The sequence below is a fragment of the Camelus bactrianus genome, chromosome 8 (assembly GCF_048773025.1).
Source record: "Camelus bactrianus isolate YW-2024 breed Bactrian camel chromosome 8, ASM4877302v1, whole genome shotgun sequence".
Taxonomy (NCBI): domain Eukaryota; kingdom Metazoa; phylum Chordata; class Mammalia; order Artiodactyla; family Camelidae; genus Camelus; species Camelus bactrianus.
The window spans coordinates 39,838,015-39,864,590 of NC_133546.1; the positions used below are offsets into that span (position 1 = coordinate 39,838,015).

General features: G+C 37.1%; 1 long non-coding RNA gene across 1 annotated transcript in view; it reads left to right on the forward strand.

Annotated features, from left to right (window-relative positions):
• The window catches only part of LOC123619781 (uncharacterized), a 197,797-nt gene that overhangs the window by 15,596 nt on the left and 155,625 nt on the right, over positions 1 to 26,576 (forward strand). Inside the window, exon 2 of the long non-coding RNA XR_012508660.1 lies at positions 7,833 to 7,928. This is a non-coding gene — a long non-coding RNA (uncharacterized LOC123619781). The remainder of the gene's footprint in view (positions 1 to 7,832; positions 7,929 to 26,576) is intronic.

Consider the following 26,576-nt stretch of genomic DNA (forward strand, 5'->3'; position numbering starts at 1 on the left):
AGTGGCACTACTTACCTCAGAATTTTCATTGCAAGTTTTCTTCCTTCCTTCTTTTTATCTTTTTTTTGAAGCGAGAAATAGCTCCCAGCTCTTAATGGTTTTTTGCTGTCTGTCACTGGAGTTCATGAACATTGAAATTTAAGTTCTTTGCAATAAATCTTAGTCACAGTCTCTTTTCAGAAACAAACTGCTTTTGACACAGAGCTTCTGGTTATAGGGAATGGATTTTAAAAATAAGTAGCTTTTAAACTTGCTTTATTGAAATAGGCTTTGAACAGATGTAGTGCTGTTTTGTGATAAATACTTTGTTTTCTTGGGATATTCTGTCCACACTTCACATTCTACTAACAGCCAGGAATATATTCCTTTCTTTTGCTTTTGTCCCACTTATTTATCCTAGTTGATATGTAATGGCTGTAAAACCTGTGACTTGGCAACGTCCACATGTGCAAAAGTGTTTCAGGAGTAGAAAAATTAAAAAAAAAAGGGATAGAAGAATATACAGGAAAAGAACAATTAAATGTGGGAGTTATCGAGTGATACTAATCTTATCAAGTGATAAGGAGTGTGCTTCTTTAATGAAAGGCTGGCTAATTGAGAAACTCTAAGAGGTAGGGAATATTGCACAGTGTTCCTTAGTATATTTGCCCATGAGAATTTTGTTTAGGATATGTCTTTGGTTTTAAATATTTCAAGGGAGCAGTGGCCCATGGTAGAGATCTGGGGAGATGTTGTGCTTGTCCTGTTGAGTGAGAACAGGTGTGGCTGCATACGTGTGAATACCTCTGCGTGTATCATTGTGTGGCTGTGTGTGTCCATGCATGCATGTATGTATCTATAATGAATGTCTGGCTGTGGGAGGCACTTTTCCTTTGGCACCCTGTCTGTAGGTGTGGATTGATGCCTGCATGGGGATGTGTCACTCTATGGGTAAGTGTGCAGGTGGATGTAGATGGATATACTTTATGCCAGTAGTTCCTGTGTAAGACAAGGTGAGAATCAGTTTTCAGCATGACTGGTTTCAAGCCAGCAAAAGATGGTGACTGGCGTTAAGCCAAGGTTGCTATTTCCTTACCAAATTACACATACAGATTTGCTGGCATACAGGACATACATTTTTATGACTGCGAGAAAGTTAACTGTAAGTTTAGAGTGGAAATTGGAGCTGTGTTGTAGGGAACCTGTGTAACTGAAGTGCCGGGGACTCCAGTACGTGGGATAATTGTAGTTTCGTTGCTTAACATACGTGAATTTGTGTGGACTGAGGCAGGATTATTCCTGTTTATGCATTTTCTTTTGCTTATATGGGCAGTGACACACTGTTCAGAGCACTTAGTGCTCCAATTACCATTCAGTGCAAAGTGTATGCTTTTGATTTCATTGCCTAGATCAGAGGGTGACTTAGAAAATTGTGTTTGGCTAGTGGCTAAGAGCTCTCCCCTACTCGCCTCTTGCTAACAGTGCTGCCCTTACTGTATGCTTTTGTACATGAATGAAAATACAGAATTGCTTCCAAGGGGAAGCAAGCAAGTCTTTTGACACAAGGGCTTCCAGTGCCTTATCCCTGGTGAAATCTCAGTGTCCGCTTGTATTTAGAACTCCTTCGGGTCTGTGACAGATTATATAATCACAACTGAGTCCCTAGAGGAATGCTTCCTAGATTATCACCGTTTTAAAAGCAGATCCATGTCACAAAGGAGGCAGAGTTAAAGTGACCTGAGTGGAAGCTGACAGGTCTTGAAGGTGAATTAGACGCTGTGGTGTCAGAGGGGGTGAATCACTGCAGGGGGACGGTGACCGCGGAGGGAAAGGTCTCTTCTGGGTTAGCTGCTGGGCCAATTAGGTGCTAATGCTGGCAGAGAACTATTCTTTTGGTGGCATAAGAGGCCCGCTGAGATCAGTGTCAGTGGGATTGCAAAGGTGAGCATTTTGTCATGATATGGAAACAATAGATAGTTTTTAACCTTCTCCTTTTACTGCATGTTACAAAAGCACACCAGAGCTAGCCTGTCAATGAAAGTTTTACTTTCCAAAGGACCTTTGCCTCCATTAAAAGCAAAATATTTCACCTCTTCATTATTTTATCCCTGTTTGTTTTCCTTCTCTGACCATTATCCTATTCAGCAGCATGCAATTCAGATACGCCCTTGAAAGACTGGCTTTATAGTGAGAGTCTAGTTTTGAATTTTATTTTCCAACTGATCCACCCTTAGAATATTGGATATGAGTTCCTCTAGGAAATAGTTTGTGCTCTGGTCGTAAAGAAATGATGTAAATGTGATTAAAATTTAGCAAATCTATTTTAAAATCACACATTTTAAAAAACATATCAATTACTTTATTAAATTGATGTCTTGTGGCATTGTTCAAATAAAATAATAATTATGATGCTATAAACAAATTTCACAAAAAACACAATATTTAAAGTAAAATTTGTGATGTTTACCATCCAGTAAGATTCAGTAACATTTTTGAAGTCCTGAGATGTTTGCTTTTAGGAACAGTTCTGGCCAAGAGAGTAAACCTTTTTATCTCTGATTTCTTACTTTATCTATTGCATGTCTTTTGCTTTTGCACCATCTTAGCATTAAGCACCACAAAAAGGAATCTGACAAGGACATTAATCTGACAAGGAGTAATTGAAAATATGAAACATATTATTTCAAATGTTAAAAAGGACCAAAAAGAAGACAATGCTTAGGAAGAGAAATGAATCAACACACACACGTGCACACACGTATGCATACACACATATTATATACTGAAACATCTCTTTGGTGGGGAGAGAGTGGCCCTTTTTGTTACCTTTTATCAGTTCTATGAGTACACAATCTACCCCATGTCCTCATTCTTTGCAAGCTTTTGTAGTATTTAAAAAATAATACTTCTTTCATTTTTGGAAGCATATGAAATATTGAGTTAATACATTAAATCCTTTTAGTAAATTGGGAAGAGATTTTTTTTAAAATCCTAATTTAAAAAAATACCTATCAATCAATATATGACAGTCTCTTCTAATACAACTCAATTGTAGTATTCTCAGAAAAAAATAACTTCAGTGAGAAAAAGGGGGAGAGGGTTAAGTGTTTTAGACTTACAATAAAGTTATTGTTTTCTTTCAGAAATTTCAATAGGAACTTTTACATAGCTCTAGGTGTAATGCTCTGAGACCTAACTATTGGTGAGCAAATCTAGCAACTGATCACATTCATTTCTGCTCAAGAGTAATGGAGAACTTCCATTAAAAGTGATATTTTTAATCCTGTATCACTAATTGTTGTGAAGAATAATACACAAACCACCTCAAATGCAGCAGCCCCACTGCAGCAGAACTTTCTGCCTAGCCCTGACCCTAGCCAAATTGAATTCTAATCTACTGTGGTTAGCATAATGCAGAACATCCCTAATTAATCTCTTCTGTTATATCCAGTACTTGTTATTAAAATAATAAGCTGACAAAGAGACAACATATTTTTTGGAATGGAAGCAAGCATTCATGATAGACAGCATGTGGCAAGTTGGGTCATTCGAGGAGGTATGGACACTCAAGACTCGGTGAAGACCATCAAAAGGATTCCCAAACTAGACTCAAGAAACCACTCATTTGTGTGCCCTGGAGGAGGAAGTGCCTTGTGTAACTTACATCTCCTTTTCCCAGAGGAGAGGGGAAAATAAGCCCCCTTTGTGTCTTCTATCAAGTGTTCCCAGCTTTGTTGTGTTTCTTCTTTACTCTGTGTCTAATAAACTGTTCATCTTACTCATTTCAGCTCTGCTTTCATCTTTGCATTTGGAAGGTGAGTGTGTGGCCTTGTCTGTAGCTTGATAAGAAGCATCTAGAGACCACAAAGAGGAAAACGAGAGCAAATATGGGAGAATAGAGACATTGTGAAGATAAATAAGAATTAACAGAGGTCTGGGAAGAAGGAAAACCCCAAAACCAAGTCATCATTTTCTTCATATACTGTGTGAAGAATTTGGGAGACCTCTTGTGCTCAACACATCATTTGCTATCTTTGGATGCCCAGTTCATTTCTGTGCTTTTGACAATTTCATCTTGATCTTCCTGTCTCCTTTGCTGCTGGAGGCTGCCCAGCCTGCTCTGTGCTGGTCAATACACAGTCTGTTGCTGTTGTCACTTCCTTGTCATCTTTATGTGCAGTGCCATAGGCATTCACATCTTGTCAGCCACGTCACTACTCTACCTATCAGCATTACAGTTGTTGCCTTCTTGATAGATACCTTTGGAAATTGGTTAACATTTTGCTTTTAAATTGGTTAAAAAGCTTTTGCTTTTAACCATGTAAGAATGTCACCTTATGAACCAGTAGAAAAAAATAAGTTAAGAGCTTAGAAAACAGGGAAAATGGAGATCAGTAGAAATAAAATTTTCCCATTAAAATGCTGAGCTTGAGAATTATTGAAGCCAAATGGATAGATGACACAAAATACAAAGTGGAAGTTAAGATAGCCTGTTTTCTTCCAAAGGAAATACCAAATTGTTCTGTGCCCATTTCTAATTTAATTCTTTAGCCTGATTGCTTCTTTCTGGGTTGTTCATGCACCATCAGGCATAGAACACAGAGCTGCTGTACTGAGTCAGATATAGTACGTTCTTTTGTCAGCTGAGCGAGAGGGTTTCATATGCTTCCCCCGGTGGCACTGGTAAATGGGGGCCTATCTCATCATCTTTTTGTAGGCTCTTATGGCTGACATTTGTAGATCTATTCAAATCCTTTTAGCAGTTATTTCAATCACTTCCTTACAAGGTCACGTATAGTTATTATTCTAAGTGTAAAGTAGGACTCTTATTTTTAGTTTAGTTTAACATCATTTAAACATCTCTTATGGGGAGGTAGGTTTGCTAGCTGTTGGTGATGGCAAGATGTAGAAAATGTCTTTGCATTTTGATGCAGTCTGGCAAGGAAGATAGACAATATATATAATATTTATATTATAACTAATATAAAGTTTATGATTTCAGTTGTATATTTATTGCAGTTGATGTGTTTGAGTTGCATTCTTAGGTAAAGATGTTTAGTAGACAGTTGCCTGGACTAGTCTGGAACTCAGAAGAAATTTTTGAGAAGCAGATGTAAATCCAAGAGTTGCCAGTATTTCTATGTGGGTGCCACTGGAAGCTGTAGATACTGGTGAGATTGTCCATAGAGAGCAGTGAAGTAAGAAGGGAGGACAGTGAAGAGCAGGACCTCGGCAAGTCAACAGTGAGGCCGGAGGAGTAAGAGCAGATGGAGGGACTGAAGTAGGACCGGGAGAGACTGGGGTCTTTCCTGTGTGTGACCAGAGACAGCTGATGACTGTTAGATTGCTTAGATAATGCCTCCCCTCTGGAGGGGATGAAAAATAGGGCTGAACAACGGTCATTCTGTGAATCTCTGAGCAGAAGTGGCTGGTAATACAGGAAGTTTCCATTTCTAGGAAAGTTCTACTGACACAAAGGTGAGCAAAATTCCCACTTTTTCACCTACCCCATGATTCAGCTTCACTTCCCATTTTCTTTGCTCTGTCTCACTACTTTTCTTACTGGTAGACAGTTTCCAGTTTCACCACACCCTTTTCGTGAGAGGCAATCAGAATAAACACAACTATTCAAATATGGATGAACCACAGCTTTATGTAAAGAAAGATCATATTTTCTGATTATTTCTTACACTAAAGATTATTGACCTTATCTACTGCAAAGGTATATTGTTCTTATTTTATAAGAATCTATCTTTCTGCAGTGATTCTTGGTTCCTTTACTGGGTTATAAAAAATAGCTCTCAACTGTTTATTTTATATGCCCTTTGCAGCCATGGATAGAAAACAAAAACAAGAAACTTTTCCTTCACTGTCTCTGTGGGCAAATTCTTCTATATCCTAAATTTCTCCTCTCTCACAGAGCTTCCCTCCATGATTTAGGATTGTAAACGTTCCTATTTATTCAGAAAATCACAGCAATATCCAGTGCATCTCATTTGTATTTTATATGACACATGGATAGAACCACCAACAGTTTGAATACAGATATATGAAATGAAAGTGACTTGATCATGCACTTGGTGATGTGAATTATACGTACAACATATTATGACAAGAGATGTGTTCCTATTAGCACACACTTTCTCTTGGTAGAGAATTAGAGTTCATTGTTTTCTTTGTGTCCCTGAACTGAATCTTTTTGACTTCAATTCCCAAAATGTTTGAATTAGTTTCCGTATTGACTAATGCTATGAAAGCTGTCTGCCATCTAAGTGAAATGAGCATTTTAATGTAAGGTAAATGTCATCGATCAGCATAAACTACTTCTCTTCTTCTTTGGGTGTTATTTTTGAGGCAAGAATAAACCACAAAATAATAAAATATCTGAGAAAAAAATGTAGCACTAGTTTCAGAAACAAGATTCCTTTCACAATATGAAAACATTTTTCCTTTGTGAGAACTATTGAATTTGTGTAGTTTTCTACAGAGTATATGTAGAACCTGTGATGTAAACCTTGAAACATGAGATTGGCCGATGCTCCTTCCTGTTTATTACCACTGAGCAAACTAACACAAATACCTGGCATCTTTGAGATACCCATGTGCAGATTTATACCATAATTATTAAGAATTTTTTTACTGAGTTTTTCTATAATTATAGGTTCACATTTCTTCAAAAGTAAAGAAATTAGACTGTAACAAAAGAACAAGGACTGAACTATATTAAAAGTAGCTTTAATTTGTAAAATGTTGAAGCTTTCTATAACTTCAGATTCCTGGATGTTTTGAAAAATCTAGTATCTCAGATGTCTGTTTTTTTACTTTTATCCCTTTTTCAACCTTATTTCTACTTAAATATGCTGCTTATTGCTTAGCAACCTTGCTGGTACTGCCATGCGTCTTCTATAACTGAATAAATAGGCATGCAGTAAATAAATTTCTCGTAGGATCCTTCAGATCCTTCAGGAGCTGATCAAAATGCTGAAATTCTGTGAAAGCTAGGCAAGGAAAAGACTTTGGCTGCATTAAGAACGCATGAAGGCACCATCAATTTCAAACATGAGTTCAAACATATCATGCAAATCTCACTAGCAACAGTTGTGATCTGATATCTCATTTGGGTTTCACCCCCAAGTGCACTACTATTAACTATGAAGTAGTTCATTTGATTGTTACCATTGCTTCCTCTAATTGTGGACAAAAAGTTGTTCTTACTTGAACGTTTCTTTTAATATTATGATTCATCAGCCAGTTTTACTATCCTAAGTCAATTTTTAAATGCCTTTTTTTAAAACACAAATATATCTGTTGATTAAGACTACTTTACCTAAGTCTACACACCATCCTTCATGAATGGATAGGATCTGTGTTAGAAGTTCCTTTCACTTGCCATAAAAATTTATTGGCTAAATGTAATTAAACGTTTTAGGGCGATACAGTAATTTCCAATCCAGTGTTCCCCTGTCTTTGTGCACGACTTTATGGCCAGGTGTCATAAAGGGTTACTCAGGAAAAAGCAAAGTTCAGAAGCTGTAAAAAGAATATGTTTATTAGATTCCTTCATCTGAGTATCATTAAGAAGACTTTTCAGGGTCTCATTCACTGGTGCTCGATAAGCGTCACTGATGAATTGGGTGGTAATTCTGCCCCAGGGTCCAGTCCCATCACCTGTCGCAGGTTCAAGAGGATGGAACCGGCCACTCAATAAGGCCAGCAAACACCCTCAAGGTCCTAACTAAAATGTTGTTATTGATTCAGTAGGTGGCTCATCTTTCTACAGTTCAATATCTTTAACGAGCATTCTAGTCTAATATTTTTAGGTAACACTTCTTTTCTTTTCTTTTTTCTCTCAGGGTAAGAAGACAACTCGATTCCATTATAATTTACATGGCCATGGTGATATGATCCTGAAACAATTAGATGTAAAAGGAAATATTCTCACAGTTTAGGTATGTGCTGGCATGTTTGCTTGTTTGATTTCTTTCTCCTTTTATTCCCCAATGGTATGGTTCTAACTGGTATGATCCTTTTTATTCCCCATAGGGTTATTTGGTCTGATTGTTTTCTTTTTGATGCATTGACCATTTGATGGAATTCTTTTTCACTTTTGAACTTTGGCTGTGCTTGTGATCTGTAATACAAACGGATCCTAGAGAAGGAAGGAAATTTGGAAGTCACTTAGTCTGAAACCTCACTCCTAAATAAGAATTTCCTCTACAGCATTTAAAATGTTGTTTGTGTTCTATTGAACGCTTCTATTATGGTGGTTCTCATTTCTTCAGGGGACAGCCAATTTTATATTCATATTTTTTTTTTATTATGAGCCAGATTCACTCTCCTATACCTTTCTCTTACCCACATTCCACTGTTTTCAGTTTGGTGCTCTAACACCTGCAAAATATGTTTATTTCATCTCATATGACTGCTATTACAGATATTTGAAATTAGCTCTACTTAGACTCCTTTTTAGTTAAGACATTAGGTAATTCTTTCAACCATTATTCAATAGGAGAGCAAAATTTGCCACCCCAAAATGTCTTGTTAGCATACGGATTATTTCAAGCTGAAAACAATCAAGACCCCAAAGACTCAGAAAAACTTTGACCTTCCTTCTAACTGTCTGAAAGAATTTAGATAGAGAGCTTGTTTCTGGAATCACCATAGATATCTGCAAAGGACATGGGCTAGGTGTGGTGGGGAAACTCTGCAGGGTCTTAAGAGCAGGGTCTACTCTGTGTACCATTGTCTCTGCATGGTTCAGCAAACATTTGTTTACCAAATACTTGCTTTTCCATTTCCATGTTAATTGCCTTCCTCCCCTTTGAAGTCCCAAATGACTGCTCCCAACATCCTCCTTTGTCCTTAGCTGAAGACAGTATTTAAGGTGAGAGTTTCACCCATTTTGGTGAGTTACTCAGTTTCCCTGGGTCTCTCCCATGTATTCATGTTATTTAATTAACTTTGATTTTCTCCTGTTAATCTGTCTCATGTCAATTTAATTGTTAGACTAGCCAGAAGAACCTAGAAGGGTAGAGGAAAATTTCTTCTTCCCTGACACTTCTCATATTATAGTTTTCAACATTTAAGAATCCAGGTTATTTTCTAAGTGTTCATTGAGGTAGTTCTCATACTCATTAATCTCTTCCATAGATAGTTTTAGGACACTTATTTACTCTAACTCTTAGTAAAGTTCTCATGGACAGTTTCCACATTTTGTCTTTCTTGAAATACATTTGATCATTTAGCACAGATTGTGTCTTTTACACGTGAGTGTTTAAAATAAATACTTTTTTTAAATGAAAGAATTAAAAGAATATTACTAAAATAGGATTGTTAATCTTCTGAATCAATGAATTGTCTGAAGCACCTAGTTGTTTTTATAGCTACTTAGTTATATCCTTATGGTATATTCATAGGGTTAGAGAGTTGGAAGGGAACTCTGAAATTTAATTAGTCCAGCCCTGCTGTCACTGGGGCCTGGTGTTCGCTGGATGCCTTATTTTCGTGGAAGGTAATTGAATCCCTGTGGGTTTCATAGGATCCGTCTCTTTATCCTGGCTTTACTGGGTATATAATTTCAGAGTAATAAAGATCAAATTATATTGAAGTTGTTAGGATTCTGTATCTCCTTACTAGCTTACTATTATTTTTATAGTTTGATGTGATTTATTTACTTGATCATGCTTAACTGTCCTGTTCTTTTTTCTGATGCAGAAACTGAAGTGTATACATGGCTAGATTAAGAACCCAAAGTCAGACAGCTATTAAGGGCAAAGCTGGATGCCCTGGATATGTTGTATCTTTGCATTTCCAGCACAACATAGTGCTTCTCTCTCAACATATGTTTGTTGTTTCATATACTAGTATCTCAATAAATATTTGTTGGAGGAATATATATATTTCTTTGCCTTTAAAACTAAAACAATTTGTATTTGTTTCATAGTTATTTATGTGTTGAGCCTAAAAGGCTAAAGTTTTACAAGGCTTGTAATAAAAAAAAAAAAGTACTGGTTCTCTCATCCACCTTTTGCTATCACTAATTATGAGTTTCAGGGACAATTTTCAATATTTTTTTTCCTGCTGATTCTGGAATTTACCCCCAGCTGACTAAAAAACATACTTATTTGTATATTTAGGTTTTTGGTTTGACTTCTTATTATAGAAGGTAAGGATTTAGTTTCTTACCTCCCTCCTCCCACACACATGTATTCTCTCTATCCCTCTCTCATCCATCTAGTATACCTATATCACAACTTTTAGTAATTCATGTTTAGTGGTTACTTTATTAAGACAATGTAAATTTTTTTCTTCTAGTTTTATTGAGATATAATTGACATACAGCACTGTATGAATTTAAGGTGTATAGCATAATAATTTGACTTACATACATCATAAAATGATGTATATAACATATAGCAGTGTTAATTGTATTTATCATGTTGTACATTATATCCCATAAAGACATTTATATTATGCTACTTTGTAATTTGCAGAGTTGTTGAGAAATGCTTTTCTTTTGATGTAAACTGATTGTTTTTCCTCTGAAAATATTTAGAAGCTTGTCTTTGTCCCCACTGTTCTGAACTTTTGTGATTATGCCCTTTGCTGTTGTCTCATTCCAATAGTCATGCTGGGAATTTGATAGATCTTTTGAATGTTTTGTTCTCAATTCAGTAAACTTTCTTAACATTTTTCTTTGGTAATTCCTTTGTTATGGTTTCTCTTATCTTTGTGTCTGAAACTCCTATTAATTGCATGTAAAATTTCTTAACTTAATTCTCTATTTTCTTTTTTTATATTTATCCTTTCTTTTCTTCTTTCTGAGAAATTTCTTGACTCTACATTCAAACTGTATTAGTGATTTTAAAAATTATTTTCTTTTTAATTTCCAAAGTTCTTTTGCATTTTTAAATGTTCTATTTTAATATTCTTCTGTTCTTATTTTATGAATGAAAAATATTTAATTATTTAATTATCTCTCTGTGGACATTCTTGTAATTTTAAAAATAGGTTTTTTTTCCTCTTCCTTGCAATGTCTCTTATTCTTCAGGTTTTTTCCTATTTGGGTTTTTAAACTTGTCTCATTTAAAATGTTTCCCTAAATTGGTGATGATCTTGGCTGTTCGTTCATTTTCAAGATTATAGTGTTACATAGCTAATTTGTGTAATTATGTGGATAGGGCTTATCAGTTGGTAGACTTCATTGTAAGATGGATGGTCCAAATGGGCATTTTGTTGTGATTCCCTAAATAGTATTTGTGTGGCTTTTCTCTTGGATTGTTTCTTTCCTGGAGACAGTAATCCTTCAGTCATCTACTAGGCTAAATGAAGCATCTCACTGTTTGCCATCTCACTTTCCTTAAAGCCCCTGTTTTTTGGAGTGTCCTCAGTACAGATGAGTCTGGTAAGTCTAGTAATCCTTAGCACAAACTCTCTTCAATGGGAAACCCCAAGAAAGAGAAGCTGTCATGTAAATATGAAAGGTGGAGTATTCTAGGGGTCTAAGTGCTTCTAATTGTAGGCTTCCAACCAATTTAGTTTAAAGCCCATTCCTAGCCACTGTCAGAGATGACTGTTGCCTTTTACTTTAGTCCTTCTGGGGTTTTGGATTTCTGTGGTGTGAATCAACTAGCCAGGTCAGGAATGTGTTTGGTGAAAGAAAAAGGGGGAAGGGGGAGTTTGAAGACCATTCGAGGCCCAGAGAATAGTTTGTGCAGCATGTCAGCAAATATTCTTTTATATATATTTTATTCGCTTTGTAGTATTTTATTATAATAAACAATGATGTAATAAATATCTTTTTACATGTAATATTGCATATTTAATTTTTTTAAAAAATTAGCATTAATTTCTAGAAGTGGAAAGTCTAGGTCAAATTCTGTGCAACATTTTAAGGCTTGAGATAATGGAATGGATGAATTTGAATATTCCTTCCTGCTAGAGGCCCTTTCCACTTCTCATCTTGAACCGTGGTCTGAATTCTTCAGAGAGGAGGAAGAAAGAAACGGCAAGTATAAACAGCTCAATTAATAAATACGTTAAAGGCGTCTTTTGGCAAATAATTTCTTGCTGCCTCCTTCCCTGGGTTCTTCCAGAGAAGCTTTCAGGCCAGGTAAGAACCAGTTCTACCAAGGAGTTTCATTAGGACTAACAGTATCATATATATGTATTTTTAAGTTGAAAAGGCTTATTTAAAAATTTTTGTCTCTTTTTGACTGACTTCTTTTGGGTAGTCCAGATGAACCAGCACAGAGCTTTTTTTCTTTAAAAGATATTTGCCAATTTCAACTGAAAGCAGATTATAGTTGTTTATTGCTGCAGTTGGTGTTCTCAAACCAACTTTTATGAAGTAAAATGTTCTTTGATTAGAATATGTTAAATTTAAAAACCATATCAAGAAAAGGTCATAGAGAGAGCACCAATGTTAATCTAAAAATAATCACAACCAAAAATCCCTAAAAGGACAGGCTTCAGAGAGCTTTCGGGCCAGTGAGTACTTGGGGGACTTGGGAAGGATGGTGCGCTTACAGGACAGGAGAGCTCCATGCTCCTTTCTGCATACCTTCTTACATCTGGCTATGATGAGTTGTATCCTTTTATAATAAACTGATATTCTAGTTGAAAAAAAAGTTTTAAGGATTAAATGAGACTGTTGTTCTTCATGAACCTTTCATTCCTGTTTGTGACTGTGGCCAGAAAATTTGAAGCTGAAGTAAAAATAAAGGGAGGATAGGGTGAGCATGCTTTACTGAAAATGAGTTTTCAATTTCATACATTTTCCCAAAGCTATGTCTTTAAGGTGGATGTCAGTTTACAAAAATAACAAAGTAATAGTCATAATCTCAGATATTAATCAACTATTTGCTTTCCCCTGTAAATGTTTTTTGGCACTCCCTTTTAAAAATCATTTCTCTATTTCTTTGAAACTATAAATATAATGGAAGTAAAAATACTTTTTAAAACTATATGAAGAAATTGTCCCTAATTCAAAGTGATTTTTGTAGGCATGGAAGCCTGGGCAGTTCTTGGCTGGGCCAGGTGCTCTTGGCACTTCTCTGTGGCTATCTGTTTCTACCGCTCAGCTCTGTAATAGACAGACTACCTGGAGCTTCTGCTCTGATTCAGAAATCACTTATTTTTGTGAAGGAGTATTTAAAAAACTCAACAGGGTGAAAGGGTTTAATTTAAACTTGTGATCAAAAAAAAGAAAGAAAGGGTGATGACTGGATCAGTAGAGTTAGAGGTACTTCATGTGTATGAAAATATTATAATTGAATTCCTTCGTGGGATGGAATTCTCAGAGACCTCTGGAATTTTACACCAAAGAAGATAATATGTAGTAGAAAAAATACAGTTTAATAAAGCAACAAGTGTGAGTTTAGTGTATGCTTTATCTTATCAAGAAGTAATGCAGCAGCTAAAGTGAAGCAATTACAATGGTGTTACTTGCTTAGGGTGAACCTGTTTAAAAGTTCATGTAAATAAAAGTTGGCATTCATAGTGCATAAGGAGAATGTTCCCTACAGCAACATAATACTCATATATAGAAAAAGTTCTTTTTAAAGTGACCTTCACTATTATAGAGTTTTCTGTATTTTTTCCCCATTTAATTTTCAATTGATTTTGACATTCAGGCTCTCAGGGACAGCTCTGGGTAGCCATCAAGCAGACAAATGCCTTCAATGATAACCAAATCTAAATAGAGACAAAAACAAGCCCTTCAATATCCTGATGGATTAATGCTTCTTGGAGATAGTTTCCTTCAATAATTGATTATTTGCTGTGGTTTGACTATGTGTGTTGGGGACAGCATGTCTGTTGCCATAACAAACTAATTGAGCAATTCAGTTGACATGGCTTCTGGTTCCTGCAGTGTGGCCAACTTCAGGCAAGACTGCTGAGCACAACTGTGCTCTTAAAACAATACATCTGGGAGACTTGAGACTTTTCCAATTCCCTTCACCTGTGACCCACTTTATGGATTTTAGACTTGTGTGAATCTGATCCCAGAAGGGACAGCTCACTTCAGTACCCTGTCCCATAGGAAAAAGGAGTAGACCATCCATTACCATCTCCTCTCATTCTTAGGTTAATGACTACATTAAATATTAAATGAGTTTCCGTCTCCAGAGTGCCCATGTAAGTGATTTTACATTAGCTCATCCACTTTTGGCACTGTCCTTTCTTTGATTTCTGATAAAGCATGTTGCTCTGTGTAACATAACTCAGAGGAAATCATGATTGATTTGACAACTGTTAATGTGATGCTTAATATTAACCTTCATCTTTAGATATGGAGAAAGATGGTGGAGGGGGAGAGGGAAAGGAAAGAGGAGTCAGGGAAAGAAATGTATCTTCGGCTTTTTTAAGGTGACAGGGATGAATGATCTCAATTACTACAAAAAAGTTAACACTTTTCCGCCTTTTTTCTTCTTTGAGACATCTCAGCATCTCTGATTGTTCAGATACTAATTCTAACTCCTCCCTATCTCAACTTTGAGTTGCTGTACCAAGAGGGTAAAGATCATCTGGGGACACAAAAATCTTAGGAATAAAATCTGTGGGATTTGCTGCAGTTTTTCAAAAAGGGTTAGGGTTTCACCTTCAGCTACCTTCTGATTTAACATTTAAAGAGAAGAGGTGCTGTAGTAGAAGCTGCAAGGAGAGCAGAATTAAAACATAGTCTCTACTCACTGAGGTTATTATTGGAGTAGACAGACAGTCAAGACCCCCAGAAATTAGAGTGTGGAGGCAGGAGCATCAAGGAGGTTGGTTACCTGTGGGACTCGAGCTGGGAGAGCGTGAGGCATCTGTCAGCAGCTGTTTTCAGATGCTTCAACCAGTAAAGGAAAGGCATCCCTGAGGCTTTTCTTTCTAAGGCAAAGCTTATTCCTAAAAAAACAAAAACTCCAAAAAATCAAAACAGACAAACAAACAAACAAACAAAAAACCGCAAACCTCTTTTTTATGTGCAGGAGCGTATAGCTGCCAATGCCTCTTTTGGCTGTTCTGTTAGGAATGGGACTAGATTTGTGTATTTTTTCCTTTTCTTTCAGTAGACAGAGATGTGGAAATCCCTGGGTAATTGCAGAAGTTGGTGTGAGATCAGTCCTGCATATGGTGTCCATTCTCACTCCAAGTTGTCAGAAAGAGAGCAGCAGTGATTTGGGTCTGTTTATGACAGATTTGTCATGTCTCAGGGGCACTCTTATACACATTTTAACAGGATTAGGGGGAGGGAACACGGGTCTAGTAACGTTCCATGCCTGACTTTTATTTATTAAGGCTTACATATTGAATGAACCAGGCCTGGATGAAAACTTTTACTGCATTTGTATAAATTTTGCTCCCTAAAGAGCCAATATATGAACATGTTACTTAAGTGCTGAAAATACGTATTTGAGTAAAAGTTCTACAACAGGAAAAGAACTCTTAACTAGCTCAGCCTCCTCACTTAGCTCATGAGGAAACTGAGATCTTAACTGAGAAAGTGGTCGTCTAAGGCCTCACGCTGGTGGTATACAATTTAGGGAGACCCAGCCACAGGGCCTCATCTATGCATCTATGCTCCGAGATTAAAAACAGACGATTCGATACACATCAGGAAAGAGAAAAATGATTGAGAGCAGACTAGCCAGCTTCCCTCTTGTAAAGAAAAATGTTACAAATATTCTAGTAGAATGTATATGACCAGGTGACTTTTTAAAAAAGTATCTTATGAAAAATTTGTCATTTTCTGCACAGACGGTTGGTAAGATCAAGTAATAGGACTTAAAAAAAATTATATAGCACAAAGATCTTCATCTGAAAATTTGCTCTTTTGACACATGCTGCTCTTTTGTCTTCTCAGCATGCATATTGACAAAACAAAGAAATAAGTAGTGAAATTCAAGTTTATGCAGATCAATTAATATGAATTGTACCTGCCAACTGACAGCCATGGGCAAGACTATATGATCATGGCCAACAACCTTAGGTCCCAAGTAGTGTCTGTGACCTGCAGTAGCTCAGAAGCCACTGCAAGCATCTAGCAGTGTGAAAATGTAGTTTTATGTCATTAGATCAGAATTTCTCAATTGATTACTGACACTTTGGGCCTGAGAATTATTTTCTGGTGCACTGTAGGTTGTTTAGCAGTATGCATCTCTCACCTCTACTCAGTAGATGTTGGTAGCACCTGCCTCCCCTCCCCCTCACATTATAACAACCAAATATGTCTCCAGACATTGTTCCCTGTAGATGGAGGAGGCGCAAAATATCAAGAGCCAAGAGATGCTGCATTAGATGACAAAGTCACTTCAGAATCAACCCACGTGACCAGTTTGTTCCTGACTACAGAAGCCTGCCTTTGTTTCTTGAGGAGGAGACAGCAGCACCATGAATGGGTGTGCATGCATGAATGCATGAAGAAAGGCAAGCTAAACGGCACTTTCTAAACCAATCATATGAAGAGTAGAGATGGATGAGACAAAGATCACTGGATCAATCAGGGTCTAGCTGGGAAAACAGAAATCACTGGGGAATAAATGCAGGGAATTGTTTACTCTGATGATGTTTTGAGCTGAGAGTTATATATGAAACTGCAGGGAAATGAGCAACAACAACCATTACCCTAAGCTGGAGAGACAAAGAAAGGGTATGCTGTTAACTGGTACTCGGGGACTGGGGTCACCCCAAAAGAGGCTGGGGCCAGTATGGGCCTCTCTGGTGGGAACTGGAACCATAATGGAGATATGAAGCTGCCCTTGGCAGACGGAGGAGGAGAAATACCCTGTTTCCTTCACCATCCAGTCTGTTGCCACTCCCTTTCCATTGCAAGAGCTAGTTTTCCACTCGCCATACCCATGGTATATAGAAGATGGTGAGAAAGTTGGAAATGGACCTAAAGGCAGGCAGACCCAGGGCTGGCACAAATAACTATGTTCTAACCTGTTCAAAAGCAGTAAGTGGCATATCCTATTTCCTGGAGAACTAAAACTGGGGGGGCATAAACATACCTTACTTTGACACACTTTCTACTTCTTCAGTGACTTTATTCCCTGCCACCGCACTAAGGAGGTACAAATCAAGTGCCAGGTAGGTGAGGGTGTCTATCTTGGGGTAATACCCAAGGAATTTTATACTGCTTTTGATATACAATCAAAAACCACAGTAGTGAGTAGCTCACTTTTATGGAATATTTATATGTGCCAGACTCTGTGTTAATGACATGTATAGGTTAATTGTAACTTTCTGAAAACATTTATGTTATGCAGACACTATTATTGCCCCTTTTCTAGAGACAAGAAAACCAAAATAGAGAGAACTTAAGCAAATTGCCCAAGGCTACATAACTTGTAAGTGGAGGAGTGTGATTTGAATTCAGGCCTGTGGTATTGCATACCTCAAAATCTTGGCCGCTCTGTTACACTGGCATGTTGTAGGAATATGATGATGATAATAGCTAACATTTGTCAAGAAGCTACAGGGTGCCTGGCTATGATTTTAGTGTTTTTTAATTTATTACTGTTAACTTAGTGAAATCACACAATAGCCCACTTTACATATGAAGATACTCGGGCACAGAGAGGTTAAGTAACTAGTTGAAGATCACAGAGCTACTAAGTGGCAGAGCAAATTTTTGAACCTCGGCAGTTTTGGTTTCAGACCTGTGCTTTTAACCACCAGAGTGATACACAGTTTTGTGGGTACGTGATTTATTTATCTGTTGTTTCATTTCAACCAGTTCCTTTCAATGCTAGGCACTTTCCTAAGCCTTGGAGCTGTAAAGCTGAATATGACATAGATGCGGAACTTATCATTTAGTGGAATGCTCAGAAACGTGTGGACAAATGATGGTGATTTCATATGACAGGTACTATCAGAGAAGTTCGTCCCAGGAGATATAGAGTAATAGAGGAAGATGGGAATTTCCTGTACGTGGGGTTGAAAATTGAAAATGGAACACAAACAAGAATTTCATAAGAGAGCTAACTCATAAGATGTATTTGCACTGCAGAAGTTGCATAAGTTGTGCAAAGAAAGTGACAGGAAAGAAAGTAGAAACTGAAAGAATAGTCATTTGGCTGGAGCATGGGGTTAAGGAGTGTTGGGCAAGGAGGTCAGAAAAGAAGACAAGATACAGACTAACGGAGGTCTTACATGATCCAGTGAGGAGCTGGGATATTTTCTTTTTGTCAGGTCTTTAAAATTTCTTAGAGCATGAGCTGCATTTATTTTATATTTCTATCTTCTACCAGTTATAAAATCACATTTTCTGGTGCCTTTGAGTGCACTGCATATTGTTGGCCAGAACTAATGAAATCTTTCTCTGACTGTGCTACACTGTAACTGCTTTGTGAGTGACACATATGTAAACTCAGAGCTCGGTCCAACTGGCACTTAGGAGGCTCTGATGACCTGAATTTGGAACAGGCCTTGACCTAAGGCTGTAAAAGCTGTTATGGAGAGATTGCTGTGAGGGAGCTGCTGAAATGTCACTCCAGACTCTCTCTCCGCTTCATTGCTATCCAGCTATTCCCCAAATGGCTTTCTTTGGTGGTTAGCTTCACACTGTGTTCAGACCCAATAGACAAAGTGGAAACCTGCAATTTGTGACTGCAATGCATCGTTGGAACTTTAGCCTAAAGATGTCACGGCTTCTATTCTTAGACTATGCATAACGTAGAGAGGTAATTAAATTCCCCCATCATGCATGCCATGCTTGGATCAGTATTTAAGGAGTAGCTGCCCTGGGCAACTTGGTCCCTGCTTTGTCCACTGGGCATTTGTGTGACTTCTCCGGTTTCCGAAGCCTTGTCAGGATGTGGATTGATGGGAGAGTGGGGGAGGTGACATCTGCTTGAATGTGATTTCCATGTGATGCCACTGGCTTACTTGTGACAAGTAGAGCAAGTTAATAAGCATTATTACTTCTTTCCCAAACTGTAGTTCTTTTGTTCCTTGGTTACTGATAAGACAGTGAATTAGAGGGAAACATTAATATTAGAACTTAGTAGACTGAAAACACCATCAGAAGACAGAAGAAGAACGTGGATTTAAGGGTCAGCTCTCCTGCTTTTCTGTTGTAAAACCATTGAGAAATCATTTAATCTGTAAGTTTTAGTTTTCGTCTCTGTAAAATAATTCCTATGTCATGTATTTGGTATGAGGAATACATGAAATAATGCATATGACAGTGATTTGTAAAGTGTGAAATACTATACATTTTAACATATTCTTGTTAAAGAATTGACGAAATAAATGGTCTGTTAGCCTCAAGTATTTTCATAACATTTGAGTTTAAGTATGAATATTGGGTATTAAATGCATATGTTAGCAGAGGGTTCTTTTACATGAGAAAACTTTTTCTAAGAGCCCACTGTTTGTTCCTCATTTTGTGACCATGGTCCAGAGTTGACAGATCTTAGAATAAAAATTGTTACTGAGCCACAGTAGTCTCATTCTGGCTGACAAATGACATGGGAGCACCTGGACCCCTCTGGCTTAGGTCTGCATCTGAAAACGGGGCGTGGTAATACCTACCGCAGAAGGGGGTTTTTAAGACTAAATGAATGAATTCTTGGGAAATACTTAGCATAATGTGAAACAGAGTATTTTCAATGAACATTAGCACCTGTATTTATTATCATTATTATGATACCCACAATCTGTGGGCCCTTGTGAGGACTGTTTAATTTCTTTCTGGGCACGGTGGAGAACCACTGTGAGATTTTAAGCTACTTTTGAGTCATTAGTTCGTATCTTGAAAATCACTCTCATTTTGCACAACTCAAGGTAATGTCGGAGTACCATGTCTCAAATAGCTCCTATACTCTGTTTTCTGTAGGAAAAAAATATGACCTTGTGAATCCAGTATAAAAAGTAACTTTAACCAAGATAGTTCATGTATCAAATAACTATTGGGAGTTGGCAATTTTAAGGAATCCTATGAGGAATTTTTAGAAAGTGTTCATAATTGTTTTGATGAATAACCCTCTGCTAACTTATTTGAGCATGTTTAGCTTTTTATTGTGCAATTGATCCATATTTAACACAGAAAAATTAGAAAGGAAAACTAGCAAAGAAAAGGAAATATAAAATTTCCTAGTGCCTCACTAGCCAGAGAGAATCATTGTTAATATATAGGCATATACTTTTTTTCATTAAAATTTTAAAAATTGCACTTAACTTGAATTGGGTGTATGTCTTTAGCATTGAACTCTGACAAGATAAAAGGCCTATCATAAGAACTTTACTTCAAATTCAAAAGAAATAAAATTTAAAAATCCTAATCCTACCCAGAATCCCGTTTGTGGTTCTGTTTAAATATGTAATTCAGATGAAAAATATAGGAAATTTCTTATAGATTGCCTTCCCAAACTGGAATAACAAACTTTTCTTTATATTTTACCTTCTTTGCTCCACAAGCAATAAATCACAAATTGTCACCTCTGTATGTAGTGCTTTGTAGCTAAATTATCCTGAAATGTCCAAAGGGAGAGCCATTCAAAGAATGATTTAAAAGGGGAGAGTACATCTGAGTCAAATACATTTCATAAAGTGATTCACAGAATATGTCTTTTGTGAATTCTTGAATGTCACTCTGAATATATCTTGTCTCCATCTTCTTTGTTGGTTTTATCTCTGCGCTCCTAAAAATCCCTGGCAATTTGTAGTGACATACCTGTTCTCATAACTTACTGTGTACTCTTTGTTTGTTACAATAGACATTGGAAGAAAATGGGCTAGAATATTCTAACGGAATGTTTGGAAAAATACATTTTAGAAGTGTGGATACATTACTTGTTTAAGGGCAGCCACAGACAGTTTTGTACTTATCTTAATTTGTGGATACACAGACGGGCTAAAAAGTCACAAAGCTATGCTGTCTAAGTAACTGAGTGGTGCTGTTCTCTTCCCTTGACTGTAAAAACTACTCAAAAGTAAATCAAACTTACTTTAATCACCTGGACATGAACAATTTTTGCAGTATCATCATAAGAGATGGTTGGTTATATATACAGAGCAGGTCTACTGTGAAAAGTTAGAGGGGGAGAAGTGGAACACAACTAATTTTTTCAGAATAAATTTCCATTTATTTATTTAAGACTACTTCTTCAGTTGAATTTAATCCCAGGAAGAAATAAGTAGGATGTCTTTTCTCCTATTTACCCTTTGCATGCGACCACAGGATCATAGAAGTGGGGATATTAACCACCTGTCATCCCAGTTTAACCCTTATCAAAGAATGATAGAGGATGACACGGTGAAACTCGCCTCACTTAAATGGTCAGCAGCAGCGCAGTAGCTTGCTCAGCGTGTCGTGTCAAAGAAAAATTGCACCGGACAAGTTAAACACAGAAGGAAGACTTTATTCAAGACTATTGCAAAAGGGGTCAAAACTATTGAAATAGGGGAGAGAGACTACATTCAAGTCCAACAAAAGGCAGAGTTTTTAAGCACCAGTCTAAGCTAATGGAAAAGACCTGGAGGATGTTAGGGGGAGGCTGTCAATGTGATTAGGATAGCTGTCTTTGATAATTGGTACTTATCTAAGTTAGGCTCCTGTCCTCCCACAGGGACTAGGAGATAGGGGTGCTATCTTCCTAGATGATTATATTTCAAAGGGATGGCTCCCAGGCACTTGAGGTCCTGGCTTATAAAACTGACAAGAGGCTGAAGATTTCATCTCAAAGGGGCAGAGAAAGAATTTAAATTGCAAACTTTCCAAAGTAAATGATCCAAAGAAAGTGGGGTTAGGTTTCGATAGTCAAGGTGGAAACTGTTTAAAGTTTAGTCAAGCTGAGGGGACTGCTAAGGTAGTCTGAGTCAGTCACCAGAGTCAGATCTTTAGGAAGGCTGTCCTGTGGTCAAGAGTCTTTGTGTCCATCTTCCCAGCTCTTGATGGATTCCATTAATAGGCATGAGATGAAGTAGGTGTGGATTTTCCAGAGGGGATGAATTGTATGTCTGGGATCTGTGTGAATATACATATATAAAATGTACATATTGATGCAAAATAATATATATGTATCTCTCTACTTCTTTATCTATCTATCTTTGAGGAGAATGCCTGGAGGGCCTTCTGCCCTGTTGGAACAACAACTCCTGTATAAATTAAATGCCAATCCTTCTCTGAAACACATTACTTTAGTGTTGAAAGACTTCATTTAATCTCTTCTCTTTTATTATAATTATTGCAGAATCTGATTTTTTAAACTTTTAGAATGATCAGAGTTCTTGTTACTATTCACAGTAACCATGTTAAATACTAATTTTTATTGAACACAAATACTTAATTTTCAAGAAGAAGGTGGTGTGCCATATAGACTATTTATCGAATAACATGATACAAGGCTTGGAAAGCACATTTGAGAAGAGGAAATGATGAAGCTTTGTGAGCATATAGAAGTAGTAATGCTTAATTTTGACTGTGGCTGAAGAGAGAGGTTTCATGGGAAGGGTAGCATTTAGTTGGATCTTGAAGAATGACAAGATTTTGATAGCATGAAAGAGAGAAAAGGGAAGCCCAGATCATGGTGCCTATAGGCAAGAATAAAAGGTGTGAACTTGTGTAGGGTGTTCATGGAGCAGAGGGTAGGTGGCTTAGGACCGGATTTGGAACTTATGCCTTTCAGAACCAGGTCATTAAACAGCTTTCTGTGCTCTGCTGAGGAATTTTGATTTAATTTTTTAGAGAGTAAGAAAGATTAAACATTTTTGAAAATCAAAATGATAGCAAATCTATTTTAAGTAAGTGATGACTGGACTTGTGGATTCCTAGAAAGTGAGTGGGGAGTTTAGAGGTAGTGAGAACAGAGAGGGAGCTATGAGTGTCTTCACTGTAAGAGGTGTGGTCTGACCCAGGGCAAGGACATCTTTTTATAGTCAGTAAATATTGGCTGAATGTAGGACTGCATGAAAAATTAAATTAAGTATAGGAGAGAAATAAAAGGGAGAAATGGGGGAAAATGACTGAGGTTTTTTTAAACTAGAATTATTGAGAGGGTGGTGGTGCAATCATTACACAAATTTATCCAAGGGTTTATAACATATTATGCTATGGGAGCTTGGAGGAAGTAGCAACTCCCTCTGTCTGGGAGAATCAAGGAGGATTCAGTAAGGAGGTAATTGATTTAGAGAAGGAGGGCACATGTGGCCAAGGCAAATGAACAAGCAGGCACAGAGACCATATAGCAGGATGGGAGGCCAGGTGACAGGAGCACAGGCTAGTGGTCAGGAGTGCCAGAGATGCACAGGAGCCAGAGCTGTATTTCCACGCAAAGGAATTTTGTTTGTATCCTTTAACAATTTGTTGTTGTTATTATTGTCATTACTATTTACTATTTGCTTAGTTGAATTCAGCCTATGAATTTATTAAATATCCTTCATAAAATGGCATAGTGGGTAAGAGAAAATCCCTAAACAGCCGTGTTAGCACACAATAATCAACACTGCTACCCACTCTGCTACCCTGTAACTCTAGTTGACAATAAAGTAATTGCCTCTTTTTGTAGGCATCACTGTGCATAGTTTTCTTTACAGAATTGTAAGGTTCTCTCTCAATCATTTACAAACCTCAAGAAGCTGTCTCATTTGACATATGAATAATAACATCTTTTACTAATTTAGTTTTCCTAAATTATTTTCTTCCACCCTCTTTCTAGAAATAAATGTGATGACTCAGAAGACATCTTTGCAAAATTACAGTAATGATGTTATTGTCATATTTCTAGTATTATCTGTATAAGAAATTAGCAAACTGATATGCCTGATCTCTGTAGGTCCTCTTGGCATTGGACAAACATCTTATACTATAAACTTAGAAGGAAACAGGTAGGAAATTTTACCCCAAAGGAGCACTTAGAAATTAATTTTGGGAGGGGTCTTCAAATGAATAGATAATTTTGTAGCTTTAGGTAAAATTCCTTGAAGAGCAAAACAGTGGGCAATCCATTGCTAAGCTGTTACATCAGATAGATTTATATTCTATCAGTTCAGAGCTTGACATGTATCCTTTGTAGGGTGATCTCCTCATATTCATTTTATTTTTAAGAAAAATAGAGAAATTATCTAAATTTGGCGTTATACCTGACATGTTATTTTGGACCAATGTATATATAAAGCACAAAGACAGAGCACACGAACCAGAGGAAACCCCCATGGATAGGGAGCTTGTATTCATTCCGGGCCATATCTTGGCTCCCTGTCAGGAGTCTTATGAGCACATGGACCCTGGTGAGAAAGGGCTCCTATAGCTTCCACATGTTGGTTTGCATCTATAAATTAATCTTAACATGAATTCTCTCAACTTGAGAGCATTTTCACTAATAAATATTCTTTAATAATCTGTTCTTAAATCTAATTTTCAATCCAGGATTTACTCATTGGAGAACACGGAGACATTTTGTCCTCTTCAGTTGCTTTATAATGTTACACACTACCTAGCTTGTCAGTGTGATTGATTCCTAAGCCTTCCTCCCATTACATAGCTCTCTTCTTTGGTGTCCCAGATCTTCAAGATGATTTTGATGATTTTCACTCCCCTGCAGTCTTACTCTTTATAACCATTGGTTTTTATAATTCTTTGTTATGGACTGACTCATTAAATTCACTCTTTCAACAGATGGCTGGTATATAAAACTCATAAATTCTGTCCCCTAAGAAGAACTGGTCCAGACAAATTAGTTCTTTTCAGTGCTAGTAATGTTAGAAAATCAGTAATTATGGAATGATTTAACCCTGAGTCACCAAAGGCAAATTATTGGATTTAACTGGATGCTAAAGCATTCTGGAACTTGCCTTCTAATGACTAAGACCTTTCCTAGAATAGGAGATTTAAAATAATTGGTTTATTATTTTACTAAAGTCATGACTTTTAGAGAATGACTTTTATTATTACATCCAAGACTTCTAGTTGCTTCTGTCTTTTATGCAAATCCATTCTCTCAGGAAACAAACATGGGCAAACTCTTCTGTTTTAGATACCGGAGGGATAAATTTTAAACTCTGGGCCATATAAGATGAAACTTTTTCTAGATTTTAATCTTGCTTCATACCAGGTAGGCATACTCACACAGATGGAGAGATAGATATCTGTATTCTTAACACACATATGAACACTTTTAAGGTAGCTTGGCTTAGTTTTTTCCTTTATTTTTTTATAAGAAATGTTCTGTGTTCTTTTGGAACACTCAGACTTTATAAACCTCCACTGAAGTAAAAGATTCAATATTAATCCACCTTTTAATGGCTGTATTTTCTTGGTAAAGTGTTTTGTTCTTTTGTCACTAGTCCAGTCACTGAAAACATCCAGTCATTCACTCTAGTTTATGTAGATTTGATTTCAGGGTATATGTGGATATGTGCTTATTCTCTGAGAATGTGTGCAGACTTCTGTATAAAGTATGCATAAGTGACATTATTATCTATAGGTCAATAATATGACTTTAAAACATTTGTAAGAATTTTTAAAACATTGTCACTCTCGCATGCTTGTTCTTTCATAGCAGTTAGCAATAAAATCCTAGAAAAACAGAGAAGATGTATTTTGGAATTCAGCAAGGAAAGGAAGGCTTGGAAGCCAGTGTCCCTCTTCCCAGACAGTCTGTGAGTGGGACAGAGAAAAAACTCTGCTGGTGTATTTGGTATAAGAAGCTTTCAAAGGTAAAATAAAGCAGTTGTATTTTTAAGCCTGCTAAATGGATAGAGGGGTGAGAACTGGGAGCTAGTGTGAACATGAGTGATAGAGGTCCAGAGTTGTTCTCAGCCTGGACATTCCATGACAGAAGACAAGACACCAAATTTTTCTGTGCTTTAGGGAGACCCACAAGCATCAAACTGGTATCATCATACATAAGTGGAACAAAGCAAAGCAAGTCTATGTGCAAAAGGGAACTAAACATCTATCTAGGCAGGTAGAGCTGTCTATTTGTAGGAGGCAGGGTTGAGCTTGCATGGGGCTGAACAGCAGACCCTAGGGCAGAATTTGGATAGAGGGTGCTGGGGTAAGCACCATCATTACGAGCAAGTCAAAATCGCTTAAGATACAAAGAAGGTCACCATGACAAGTTCAGAGATACAAGTGATAAAATAGGGTTTAGTCCCTAAACTTGGCTTATGAGGGTTCACTCCTCAGAGACAGGGCAGAAGTACAGTTGTAAGAGCTAGTTTGTGAGGGTTATCAGAGAACTAAACTAGCTCTAGGTAGAATTGAAACTGAATTCCTGATTTTTTCACATTCTCATACAAAGATATTTCTTAATTTCAAAAGCTTAAAAGTATGCGTAGGGGCTAATGATGAATGTAAACTAGGAATTATGAAAGCATAATCTTGATGACTGAATTATTTCTTTAGACTTAATGGGTGTTGATTGATTTTTCTCATCCTAGAATTCCACATGGAAGTTTTTTCCCCTATGAAGTGTTTTGTCCAGCCCCACCCTGCCCTCTGCCTCAACTTCCACCAGGCAGAGCGAGAGGCCCCTCCTCTGTTTTTCTTTTCTACTTTCACGAGATCTCCTGCCTTATAGAACTTTTGAATACTTCACTTTCTAAAGCATATCCTGTGAATCTGGTATATTAATAGGTATTATGCAAAGAAAACGTTTCATCAC